The 13,745-nt window shown below is 57.9% G+C and overlaps 1 protein-coding gene across 4 annotated transcripts in view; it reads right to left on the reverse strand.

Moving 5' to 3' along the window:
* Positions 1-13,745, reverse strand: part of LOC133341875 (pre-B-cell leukemia transcription factor 1-like) — an 801,687-nt gene that overhangs the window by 766,743 nt on the left and 21,199 nt on the right. The window lies entirely within an intron of this gene.

Genomic DNA, 13,745 nt, shown 5'->3' on the forward strand with positions numbered 1-13,745 from the left:
GTGGCACACCGCAGGAGGAGGGGGAGTAGAGGCGATGAAATGATAATCCGACGAAGAAAAGTGTAATTGGAAAGGGACGAAAGAAGAGAAAGAATGGGAAAGAAGAGGGAATGGACGTGAAGGGGAACGGTGAAACGGGACCTGGGCACGGACAAAGAGGCCACGGGGCTCAAGATGAGCAGCAGGAAGGAGTGAGGAGCTCCAGACAGGAATGGGATGTGGGGGAGGAGAAGGAATGACTGGGCCAAGGATGTGGGGACTGAGAGGAGGAAGATGATGATGATGGGAGGGGAGGACAGAGAGAGAAGGAACGAGCGAGCAGGAGTGAGCTGCATGGAGCAGCGTCTGTTTTCGCAGTGGGCAGGGAGCCATTCAGGGTGGGGGTGGCAACACAGAAGGCACGTGGTTTGCCGCCTCGATGCTCATCTGCAGAAATACAGATGAGCATTGAGGCGGTGCTCATCTCCAATTGACAGCCCTGAGCCAGTGGTGGAAATTCCTCGTTCCTATGGTGGGGGTGAGTTGAGGCAAAGAGAACCCATTGTTGGCTTATCCCCCCACCCCCAAACTGGTATGCATTTTATTGACCCCAGGGGGATGATGGACTTAGTCAACCCACAACCAGGATTTGAACTCGCAACCTTCCGATTGTGCGTCGCTCGCTCTACCGCTGGGCCAGCCGATACACCAGCTGTGTGAGGAGTGCGCTAAGGAATCGAGTATTGTACACGGACTTATATTATTTATCATCGGAATTCTGCATGTACACAAGAAGCCGCAACCGAGTCTCAGGGCAGTTTAAAGAAGGTCTTGCATGGGGTGATAGTCCAATTCAAGCAAAACGCTTTTGTCAATCAAAGTCCAAAAAACGCTGTTAAGGCTGCCACGAACACACGCACACGCGTGTAGGCTTTTCGCGCAATCGTGTCGCAAAGGGGACATGCGCAATGTACAGACAGGGCACGCGGAGGCGAGAACGCTCCGTGCCTGCGCGACACGGGGGCACGGTCTCTGGGCACCCGAGCACTCTAATTAAACGAGAAACCACAACGGGGTGAGACGCCACGCAATGCACGGACGCGAACGTTGCTGCGCGTGACGCCGCTGCACGTAAATAGCGACCGCTGCTTTGAGGACCCGGACGTGTACGTATCGAACGTGGGGCGGCTCGTCCCCATTGGCTCGTCCAGGGAGAGACAGTGGTGAAAATTCCTCATTCCCTACGGCGGGGGGGGGGGTCCCTCTCGTACAACGGTCACCTCCGATTAGCAAAGTGTGGCTACGTACGGTGCGAAAGAAGTGCAACATACATACACACGCGCTTGATTTTTCACGCAATGATACTCATTGTATTGACGCTGGAAGGACGATCGGCTGGACCGGCTCTTGCCTGGGTTTCGAACCGCAGTGTCACCCACTCTCTCCATACCACGAGGTAAGAAAATAAAAAAATTCAACCCACTGCTGGATGTAAGGTTACCCATGCTGCTGTAGGTCATTGAAGTTGTTTAAACCATACTTCACCACGCCGGTCAATGTGGGTTTGGCGAAGAGGGGCAGGTGGAGTGAAAAGCACCGGTTCAGATTATCGCTCACCGGGAATTTAACTCAGGCCGACGGTTTCGTTCGTGCAGTGCGCCAATCACTATGCCACCTCTCCCCCGTCTACTCCGTTGTGTAACACGCGTATACATATGGGTGTAACACAGAACACGCCTTTACATACAGGTGTAAAGTAGGAGCCGACACCAGATTGCAGGGGTCTCGTCCTTTATTCTTTTCCTTCCATCCACACCTGTCCCCCAGCCGTCCCAATCTCGTTCCCGCCAAAGGCCCTTTCTTCCCGCCCGTTCTCTCCTTATATCTCTTCGATCACCCCTCCCACTAACCCATCTATTGGTGGGAATCCTTCCCCTGACACCCCTACATCACCCCCCCCCCCGGAGAAAAAAATAACCGTCCTCGGTTCTGCCTCCCCCATGGACCATTTAAATCTCCCCATGCCTCCCCCCACTGACAGTGACGACAGCCCTTACCCCCCCCACAACCATACAATGCAACATAACACAACGAAATCAATTGCGCGGCCTGCCCAGGTCTCCAGCCAGCATCCCGTAACAGCCCGGACATCCACAGGCAGCAGATGACCGTGGCGGCCCCCCCCTTCGAAGGCCCTCTCGTCGCGGTCCCTGGTTCGGTGGTGCTGGTGTCGCCTTGCCCGGCGCCGCTGTCTCTCCGGCCCCCGCTCGTGCCGCCGCTCCGTCAGGCCTCACATGGGGTGCTGTAGGTGACAAGGGAACACAGGGCACCGAACCCCCTGCCGGTCGGTGCGTGGTGGTCGGCGACCTTGGCCTGGGTAGGGATGATGATGATGTTGGCAGTGATGTTGGTGGTGATGTTGGTGAAGATGACGGTGGAGAGATGTATGGCTTAAGGCGGGTGGGGTGTACAAACCATCGTCGCTTACCCAGTTGGACCTGGACGCACTGCGGTCGGAGTGCTTTAATGACCTCGACCGGCCCTTTCCAGGGTCGGTGCAGCTTTGGTGAGAGGCCAACCGGCACCTGAGGACAGTGTAGCCATGCCTGGTCCCCGACTTTGAAGGGCTTGGCTGTCACTGTCCTCTCCCGTATCCGTACATTACTCTCTTGGCTCGTGGCCGATGCGGCCTCGGCTGCTTGGCGGGCCTCTCTCAAATAAATGAGGGAGGTCTTTAGTGCCTTCGGCCATGCGTCGGCTCTTGCGGGAATGTCCGTCAACTGCACCTCAATAGGCGGAACGGGATCCCGTCCGTACATCAGGAAAAACGGCGAGAACCCCGTCGCCGCGTGTGGGGCCACCCTGTACGCCGCTAAGACAGATGGAATGTGGAGGTCCCAGTCGGAATGGTTTTCGTCCACCACTTGGGACAGCATGGCCGCTATGGTGCGGTTAAGCCGCTCTACCATCCCATCGGTCTGGGGATGATACGGAGATGTTCGGACCTTTTTAGTGCCCAGGATAGAGCAGACGTCCTTCAATAGCTGTGAGGAGAAATTCCTGCCCTGATCCGTGAGCAACCGCTCCGGTGCCCCCTTATCAAGGACATAGCCTCCCACGAAGGCATCGGCGATGGTCTGTGCCGTTTGGTCCGGGAGGGCCCACGCCATCGGCCACCTCGTGCAGTACTCGACTCCGACCAACAGGTATTTATTTCCCCGTGGCGTGACCGGCAGTGGTCCCAGGATGTCCAACGCAACCAATTCGTTGACCCTGGTCACCGTGATGGGCTGTAGGGGCGCCCGGCTTACCCGGGGTGGCGGCTTTCGCCGCGCACATTCGACGCAGGTAGCGACCCATCGATGCACATCAGCGGTCATACCTGGCCAAAAGTACCGACTCTGTAATGTGTACAGTGTCTTCCGCCCCGCCAGGTGCAGCAGCTGGCGGCCGTGTACGTCCATAACCAATTGTTGACGCAGCGACTCCGGAACTACCAGGCATCGTCGGCGCCCTGTCGGGTCCCATCGCATGAGGAGGTCCTCCCATACGATGTACTCCTCCCCCCCTGCCTCTGCTGAGGCGCGTAGCGTTCGCAGTGGGGCTTCCTCCAGCTGTAGCCGTCGCCAATCGTCCAAGGTCAGCCCCAGGTCGTGGTCGGTCAGCTGGACCTCACCCTGTGCGTCCTCCGCCGTGCGTACGGGAGCGATGACTGTCCCCTCCGGCCTCGCCTCCTTGCAGCGTGCCCCGCCTGTGGTGCATGCACAAGGGCCCTGGGGCGCCAGTCGGGACAATGCGTCTGCGTTGGCATGTCTGGTCCCTTTGCGATGCACTACTTGGTACCTGTACTCCTGCAGGCGCTCTATCCATCTGGCCAGCTGGCCCGAAGGCTGGTCGATGCGGAGCGAATACTGCAAGGCCGCGTGGTCAGTGCGGACCGTAAATTTGCGACCATACAGGTAGGGTCGAAATTGCTGCACGAAGTGAACGACTGCCAGGAGTTCCCTACGTGTGACGCAGTAGCGCTGCTCCGCTGATGAAAGCACGCGACTACCATAGGCGATAACCACCTCGCGACCCTGCTGGACTTGCGACAAAACACTGCCGATGCCCACATCGCTGGCGTCCGTGTCCAGGATAAAGGGGAGGCCAAAATCCGGAAAAGCCAATGGTGGTGCATCTGTCAGACGTGAGCGCAGCTGCTGGAATGCCTCTTCCTCCAGAGGGCCCCAATAAAACCTCTGGTTCTTCGCCGTCAACACGTGCAAGGGCTTGGCAATGGTTGCGAAGTTGGGTACGAACCGGCGGTAATAAGAAACGAAACCCACAAACCGGCGTACCTCTGGAACCGTTGTGGGAACAGCCCAGGCCCTCACGCAGGCCGTCTTTTCCGGGTCTGTAGCCACTCCAGACTCACTGACGACGTGGCCCAAGTAGCGTACCGACGACTGCATAAGGTGGCACTTCGACGGCTTGAGCTTCAAGTTCGCGTTCCGGAACCGCAGGAATACCTGACGTAATCGGTCAATGTGTTCCTCGAATGATCGGCTGAAGACAATGACGTCATCCAGGTAGATGAGGCACGTTTCCCATTGGAGGCCTGCTAAGGCCAACTCCATTATGCGTTGGAACGTCGCCGGCGCAGTCTGGAGGCCCATAGGCAGGCAGTTGAACTCGAACAGGCCCTGTGGTGTCCGGAACGCTGTTTTAGGCCGGGAGTCCGCGTCTAGTGGGACCTGCCAGAACCCGGACAATAAATCCAGCGTACTGAAAAATTTTGCTCCCGCCAGTGCATCCAATGAGTCGTCAATACGTGGTAGGGGATATGCGTCGGCCAGCGTGACGGCATTGAGGCGTCGGAAGTCCACACAGAATCTCAGTGACCCGTCTGACTTCTTGACTAGGACCACCGGTGCCCCCCAGGGACTCGAGGATGGAGAAATTATGTCGGCCCGCAGCATCTCCTGCACCGCTTGTTGAATGTGCCCTTTTTCCATTGGGCTCATTCTATATGTGTTTTGGCGCAGGGGTGCGGCATCTCCCGTGTTAATGTGGTGCTGCGACAGATTTGTGCGCCCTAGGTCGAACGGTCCCCGGCTGAACACGTCCGAGAACTCATGCAATAATGAGTGCAGCTGCTGTTTCTGGTCGGGCGGCAATCCCGGCTCAGGCCCCGCCAGCTGGTCCATCCACGATTCGGCCCCTCTGTCCTCGGACTGGCTGATGCTGCCTACAAGCTCGGGCTTTGTCCCTGGGGCTCCTAGTGACAAGGGACTAACGTGGGCCAGAACTGTTCCCTCCTGCACCGTCGCTGTTCTATCGGAGATGTTCAGCACCTGAATGAACAGATGCTGGTTCCTCTGTACAATAGTTTCGGCCCCCACCAGCGCATGGCGATCCATGGCAGCTGATGCCGGAGACACCAGGATGGGTGAGTCTGGTCGGGCTGTCACGAGGGGAGACCGATATTGCAGCGGAATCAGCATCTGGGCTGCCGGGGGAATGGAGACAGACTTACTGACCAGAGCCTGCACGTAGGGTACTCCCCGGCTGGCTCCCTCCGCCTTTAGGAAATGGAGATGCGTTCCCTGGACTTCCACCCGCCCATTGGCCAGATCGATTTTCATTGGCATCCGCCTCAGAAAGTCCGTCCCCAACAGGCAGGGTACGGGCAATGTTGCGGAGACAAGGATGGGTCCTGCTACCGAAAGCTGCCCAATCTGTATCGGGGCTTCAACCTGGCCCAGGAAGCCCATGCTGCCTCCATTTGCTGCAATGAACGTTGTCTTGACGGGGACTAAAGGTCGGATTTTATCCGGCAGCATCTCGTGCATGGTGCTCGAGATGATCGTGGCTGATGCCCCCGTATCAACCAAGATACGTGCCGACACTCCCGCGATTTCACCGACCAGGACCGAGGTTCCTGACGTGGCCGCTACCACCCGCCTTGCCAGCTTCCTCCATTGTGTGGCTGAGTCCGGCCACTGACCAGGCGGCGTCTCGTTATCCTGTGGTGCATGGTGAAATGATGGGGGATGGATGTGAATGGACTGAAGATGGGGTTCCTCCCTTTGGAGTGCGTCGCAGCAGGGTGAACGCGCCCTTGTTACATAGTGTGGGCTTACCCCTGGGTTGCGGGCTGGGCTCTCTGTGTGGTGCAAATTGCCCCCCTTTGGTGACGTAGGATGGGCCCCCCTTGTGGTGTGGGGGGCCCCCCCCATTGTAGGGGGCAGTGGGGACTGGGGGGTGGGCCTTCCCGTGAGCCCCTCCCTTCTCCCCTCCCTTCCCTTTGTCACGGGGGCGTGGTCCCCCTGGTTCCGTCTCAATCTGCCGCAAAGCGGTGGTGAGGCGGCCCGTGGAACTGCTTCAGGGCGCACTGTCAATCTTGTGGGCTGCCTCCGCCCCCGGGCCGTTGCCCCTGGCAACTCGCCGGCGTCGCAGGCAATTGGTGACGTCACGCCCGCCGGCGACGTCACGCTCGCCCGCGACGTCACGCCCGCCCGCGACGTCACGCCCGCCCGGGACGTCACGCCCGCCCGCGACGTCACGCCCGCCCGCGACGTCACGCCCGCCCGCGACGTCACGCCCGCCCGCGACGTCACGCCCGCCCGCGACGTCACGCCCGCCTTGGACGTCACGCCCGCCCGCGACGTCACGCCCGCCGGTGAAACCACGGCCCGCCCGCGACGTCACCTCCGCCCGCGACGTCACCTCCGCCCGCGACGTCACGTCCGCCCGCGACGTCCCTTCCGGCCCCGGCGCGACTCCCGACGCGGTCTCCGGCCCCGGCGCGACTCCCGACGCGGTCTCCGGCCCCGGCGCGATCCCCGACGTGGTCCACGGCCCCGGCGCAATTCCCGGCGCGATCCGCGACACCACTCCTGGCCGCGACGTCACTCCCGGATGCAACGTCACGTCCGTTCGCGACGCCACTCCGGGTCGCGACGCCACCCCTGGTCGCGACGCAATCCCAGGCCCCGGCGCTATCCCCGGCGCGATTCCCTTCCCCCGACCCGGACAATGGGGACCGGGGAACGACACCGACGGCGCCCACCCCGAGGAGACTCCCGGTAAGTTCGCGGCGTCGGAATTATAATTGCTCGGCCCGACCGAGAGGCCGGGCGGGAAGGCGTCACTCGCCTGGATCCTGTCGGCGTTCGGCCCCGGCGGGTTCCAGGTAACGTTGGCGGCCTCCGGCTCTGTGCGACACCCCCTCGCCACATGCCCCTCTCGACCACAACGGTGGCAGACCCACGGGGCGTTCCGTCGGGGGGGCTCGGCGCGATGTTGTAGAGGCGGCTGCCAGCGACGCGGCGGTTGGTCGCGCCCCTGGTCCCTCTGCTCCGCCAGTCCCCGGATCGCCGCGTACACCTCCCGTAGCGATGGCTCCGTCTCAGACGTCGGGGGTCCGTCCCCAGCTGCTCCACAGGCAGCCTGTGGCGACGGTGCAGGTTCGGCGGTTGGTGTCGCTGGACCCAGTAGTGCCGCGGCAACGGCTCGGCTGTTCCCCCCCGCCGCGCCAGCCACCGGGCCCACGGGTGGCGCCCGGCCCATGACCTGCTCGTGGGCTTGGATGGTCCGGGCAGCCCACAGCGAGGTGCGTTCCCCCGGCGTCACCACGGGCATTACAACGCCGGCGCGGCAAGCGTAGGCGATGAGGTGCTCGACCACGAGATCCTCGAGCGCTTCTTCAGCCAGGCGAGGGAAAGCTCTCCTCGCCAACACGAGCAGTGCACCCCTGTAGGATAAAGGGGATTCTTTAGCCCCTCGCTGGCGATCCTGGAACCGTTTAAAGGCCCCTTCCGCCGGGCAATAGATCTCCCCCAAAGCCTCGTAGGCCGCCTGTAGCGTGGTCTTGCTGTGCGAGGGAAGGGAGGTGTAAGAGGCGAGTGCTTCCTTGCCCAGAACGGATGGCAGCGCTCGTAGTGCCTCTTCGTCTGTCCACTCGAGAGCGTGGAAGGCAGCCTCGAATCGGCGGACAAACTCCTCCCAGTCTTCTTCCTCAGCCACGAACTTGTCGACGGGCCCCAGCCGACGCGGCCGTCCGGCCACCTGCTCTCCCTGTTGGGTGGTTAGCCCTGGGGGTTTTGGCGGGACCGGCGGCGGCTGGCGTGACGAGGTTGGTTGCCCGGCCGGCTGGTCGGCCTCCGGGTCCCGTGGCCTCTCCTCCCGTAGTACGCGTGGGGGTGGGGGTCCCGGTGCTGGCGGGTCCCCCATAGGGAGCCTCTGTAGGAGCTCCTGGAGTGCCCTCTCCACGCGGGCCATGCGGTCCTCCATGGTGTCCTCCAGGCGATCCGGGCCCCCTGCTGCTGCTTCTGATAGCAGGCCCCCTTGTTGCCCGGGATGGGAAGGATCCCCGGCCCCTGCTTCCTCCTCCCTTGGCTCTTTCCCGCGGGGATTTTTCTTTGTAGCCATGAGATCCCACCGCTGCCACCAGATGTAAAGTAGGAGCCGACACCAGATTGCAGGGGTCTCGTCCTTTATTCTTTTCCTTCCATCCACACCTGTCCCCCAGCCGTCCCAATCTCGTTCCCGCCAAAGGCCCTTTCTTCCCGCCCGTTCTCTCCTTATATCTCTTCGATCACCCCTCCCACTAACCCATCTATTGGTGGGAATCCTTCCCCTGACACCCCTACACAGGCATAATACAGAACACGCGTATACATATGGGTGTAACACAGAACACGCCTTTACATACAGGCATAATACAGAACACGCGTATACATATGAATGCAATGTACAGTGCAATATGTGCAGGCATATGACAAAGAGGAGGCATATACATATGCATGCACTCTAAAACCACTCGCATGCATATGCATGTGCTGTGTGGCTTATGCTTTATAGTGGCTCATTCAGTTCAATGAATTAAAAAAAAGGAATCCGCTAGCACGGGAACACGCGCGTTATTGCAAACAATACGCACCGCGTAAAAATATATCTGTGTGTCTGTGTATTCACACATTTTATTTATGTCTTCACTTTCCCATTAAACGACCCTGATGGAGGCGCGCCGTGGATACGTCGCCTGCCCACTGCGACACGCGCGCACACACGCACACACGTGTACACACACACACGTGTACACACACACACGCGCAGGGAGGCTGCGTGCGGTGTTACGTGCAGCCCGCTCCTCTTGTCCGCTCGCCGTGTTTGTCACATTTATAACCGCATTAAACACATCCGAAACCCCTGGCGTCGTAAAACGCACCTTCGTGTCCTACTCGGCCGGGCGATATATCACCGGGCGCGTAAAATGAATAAATATGTATACGGGCGTGTAAAAAAAAAAAAATATGCCTCGCTTAATGAATTAATTAGCCGGACAATGTTGACACGGCTCTCCGTGCCCAAACAACTCTGCCCATGATTTTCCCCTCCGTCCGTCCATCATCAGGTGCTCACAGCAGTCCTCCCAGAGCCAGGTGCGCTTGGTCGGTGGCACAAATCCTCCAGCGGCGTAGCTCAGATCGCCCGCTGATGAGATTTTCCCCATGACTAGGCCCCGGGAAAACAGAGCTTTTGCGTTGCTGCTCAAAGGATTCGCTGTTCGTCCGGCACTAATTCTCTCTGTTGCGATTTTTTGTCTCCGCCCCATCAGTGACAGGTTTTAATTATTGTTGCCATCAGGTGAGCTTATGGGTCCCCCCCCCAACTGCACCCCCCCCCCCCCCCATGCTGTAGAAGTGGGAGGGGGAATCTACAAATTGAGGTCTCTAGCAGCAAGATATTGGCAGCAGTGAAGAACCAGTGACTGTACTCTACTGATGAGTCCTAATAATGAGAAAACCGGTCCACGACTAATGAAGAAACAGGTCTCTCATCACACTGCTGCCTGTTGGTCGGATGGACGGTCGGTCACATTTGCTGAAATGTATTGGTGGCGACTTACGACAAGATGACCACTGTGCAGTTCTTCAGGAACTGGTGGATTTGCACGCAACTTAAGGCTGAGGAGTGGCGTTGTGATCGAGTATGCAGGCGGTGCAACTACCCCAGGGCCCAGGCCAGTCGAAAAGCAGTAGGGGGGGCTAGCGAATTGTTCCAGTCAAGTAAAAATGTTGATTTAAAGAAAAAACACAAAACTGACCAGCAATCAAGCGACGGCTGCCGCGGCCTTTTCCTCGCGTACACGCGGGGTGCTGAGAGAGCGAGAGCAGAGCGCACGGACAAGACGCAGACGGACCGTGCCCGTCGCTCAGTCCTCTTGAGCGCTTAACGTTCGTTTAATCTTCACCGTCTTGTGCCGCCCCGGGATTTTGCACCAGCCACCCCCCCGCCCCCCCATTGGGGGGGTGCGGGGGTTTGGTGTGTGGACGTGCAGCGATCGTGCTGTGAGAGACACCGACCTGCAGAGCCCATGGAGGTGGGGCCTTGCGAGAGGCAGTTCACCAAAATGGGTTGTTGATCGACTCGTGTCGATTTTTGTTTAGGGTCACCCACCCCGCTCCCCGCCGCCCCCCGCCCCCCCTTGTACATTGGGCCTTTTGTTCTGGGCACTCAGGTTTGCTACCTGCTGGAGACGATTTGGCTCGAACCCAAAAAAAAGGACTCGGCAGCCTTTACATGGCAGGAACCCCATGAAAAAGAGCATTGAAGACTCCTTTTTACATTCCATGGGGAAAATATGAAATTGCTGTATGTGTCCATAACAGAGTGGGGGGGAGGGGTTAGGTTAGATCTCGCCTAAGTGTAAATGTGCCGTTAAACCCGCCACCACCCGACACAGCCAATTAGTAAGGTTCGTCATGAAAACATAACGTGCCAATTAGTCACTACTTTGGCACACCGGTGTGTTGGAGAGGAAAGCCACAACATTTACAATTCGAGTGCGATGTTTCACCGGTAATTACAACCAGCCTCATCAGGCGACAACCATATCCAACCCAAAAAAAAACCTCAATTATTGATAAGATTGGTCGCGAAAGCGGTATGTGTACAAAAAGACGCAGATCCACCGTGAAGTCTTTAACAGACTGTTCGGGCAAGCGCTATTTGCGAGTAGCACCGACGAACACCAGGCCTGGCCACCCTTTGTCTCCCCAGTGTTGATGTTTAAACACCACACCAGATACTCATTTGTGGCAAAGTCGACCTCGGGGAGGCCCAAGATCAAGTAAAATATCGCCCACTGTTTCTGGTCGTGAACGGGAGTTGAACTCAGGTCGCCGAGTTCAGCACATAGAATATAGACACACACGAATAAATTCGTACCACACCTATAACTACACATTCAATCTGTGGAGATACCGTACACACACAACAACAGCTGCAATTCGCCACTAAGTGGCCGTGACGACACCACGGCACCTGTGCCATGTCAGGTGCACTTTGAGGCCACGTGAAGTGTCGAAGGCTCGCGAACAGGAAGTCACGGGACAGACTCAGGTGCCATTGGTTGACTGACTGAAATGACTGGCAGTTGTACCAGCTGTGCCCACTCGCTGCATTTTAGCCGCTCGGCGCTCTGCTCGTTGTTGTGAGCGTCGCTCCTCTGCCCTCCATTTTTGTTGGAGGGCGACTGCCTCCAACTGCCCATGAGCGTCCTTCACGAAAATCCGCCACAGAGTACACATACAATACAAAAATATTCACGTACATTATACGGTGTCCTGAATTTAACTTCACAGCAGCGGAACACCTATTGTTCAGATCAAGCTGGTCCCGAGAATCAAATCTCATCCCATCATCGCCTTCATCTTATCGTTTTTCCCACGTGCCCATTCTTTTGGAAGACTGATTTTCATTATCTCTCTCCCTTCGAATTAACACTCCTGTGTATGGTAATTCACGTATCATACAAGGGACGTGACGATCCCCATTTCCGCCGTATGTACTGCAGGAGCGAGCGTGCTTATAGTGAGCACCCCTCTCTGCAAACAAAGACAAAGATCCCCCAGCAAAAAGGGCCTCATTTGAACAGGCCGGCCTCCGCCAAGAAGGGTCCTGGTTTGGATGTTTGGCCGATTCCTTCTAGAGTTCTTTGGGTTGAGCATCGGAGGGAAACCAGTGCTCCGGGAGAAACCCCACGCATGGATAGGCCAACAGCCCAACCGACGCAGAGATTGGCCAACAGCCCAACCGACGCATGGATAGGCCAACAGCCCAACCGACGCAGGGATAGGCCAACAGCCCAACCGACGCAGGGATAGGCCAACAGCCCAACCGACGCAGGGAGAGGCCAACAGCCCAACCGACGCAGGGATAGGCCAACAGCCCAACCGACGCAGGGATAGGCCAACAGCCCAACCGACGCATGGATAGGCCAACAGCCCAACCGACGCAGGGATAGGCCAACAGCCCAAACGATGCAGGGATAGGCCAACAGCCCAACCGACGCATGGATAGGCCAACAGCCCAACCGACGCAGGGATAGGCCAACAGCCCAACCGACGCAGGGATATGCCAACTGCCCAACCGACACAGGGATAGGCCAACAGCCCAACCGACGCAGGGATAGGCCAACAGCCCAACCGACGCAGGGATAGGCCAACAGCCCAACCGACGCATGGATAGGCCAACAGCCCAAACGATGCAGGGATAGGCCAACAGCCCAAACGATGCAGGGATAGGCCAACAGCCCAAACGATGCAGGGATAGGCCAACAGCCCAAACGATGCAGGGATAGGCCAACAGCCCAAACGATGCAGGGATAGGCCAACAGCCCAAACGATGCAGGGATAGGCCAACAGCCCAACCGACGCATGGATAGGCCAACAGCGCAAACGATGCAGGGGCAGGACAACAGCCCAACCGACGCATGAATAGGCCAACAAACCCTACTCTCTAGACGACCACATTACCCTGCAGGTGAATATTTCCAGAGGTAATTAAACAACAACAAAAATCCCATGTCTAAAGAGCAGGGCTTACAGAACATATCAACTGCGTATCTAATACGGAATACAAATGCAAGTAGCAATACTACTTTACAGCCCCACAAAATGTACCTTCATTATAAGCCAAAAAATCTTTACAAGCAAATTCACTTTTTTGAAAAATAAAACAAGCCAATAAGCCAAATTGATTAACGGAGCCTTCACCGCGTGAGAACTCGACATTGCAGAGAAACGCTCACACGGGAACGCACGTGTAAACGACCGTACACGCAACAATCTCCTGGTGGAAATTTCACAATGCTATGCCCGATGCAAGATTTTTACTATCATCATTATAAAACTGCAAAGCAGATGCAACTGTGCACTAAACGGTGCTTATTTTACATCGACCCCAGAGAAATGATGAGCCAAGTTCAGCGGCGTAATGTGGTTGGCGTGGGCGCTGGCGCAAGACGTTAAATTGGTGGTGGCGCCCCCCCATCCCCATCCGACATCCCTGCTCTTCGTAACCCCAGCGCCTGGACCCTCTCCGACCAATGGGCCCCAATACCACCTCTGTAACAGTCGACAGTTTCGCCACTGTCTCGATTGACAAACAGCCCCCCCACCCCACAACACACACACACAACTGGGATTTGGAACTCAGAACCTTCCAATTGCCAGTCAGTCAGTCACTCTCGCCGCAGTGACGCCAGGGCCGCGTGCGTGCACCGACGGCCTTGCAGCTGCGCAGACGCCGCATGCGGCGCACGACTTGCGACAGCCACATGGGCGAGCGGCTACGGCGAGAGGAAACGGCATCGTCACGTCTCCCGGCACGCGCGACACCCGCACCGCCCGCCTGCCGGCTGGCGCCCGTGCGCGTTTACTGCCCTAATAATACGAGCGCGGGGCTTCTTATTACAAGAGCACATGCCGATACAA

This window comes from Lethenteron reissneri, chromosome 12 (assembly GCF_015708825.2).
Source record: "Lethenteron reissneri isolate LAM-NWPU_2019-01 chromosome 12, ASM1570882v1, whole genome shotgun sequence".
In the NCBI taxonomy this organism is placed as follows: Eukaryota; Metazoa; Chordata; class Hyperoartia; order Petromyzontiformes; family Petromyzontidae; genus Lethenteron; species Lethenteron reissneri.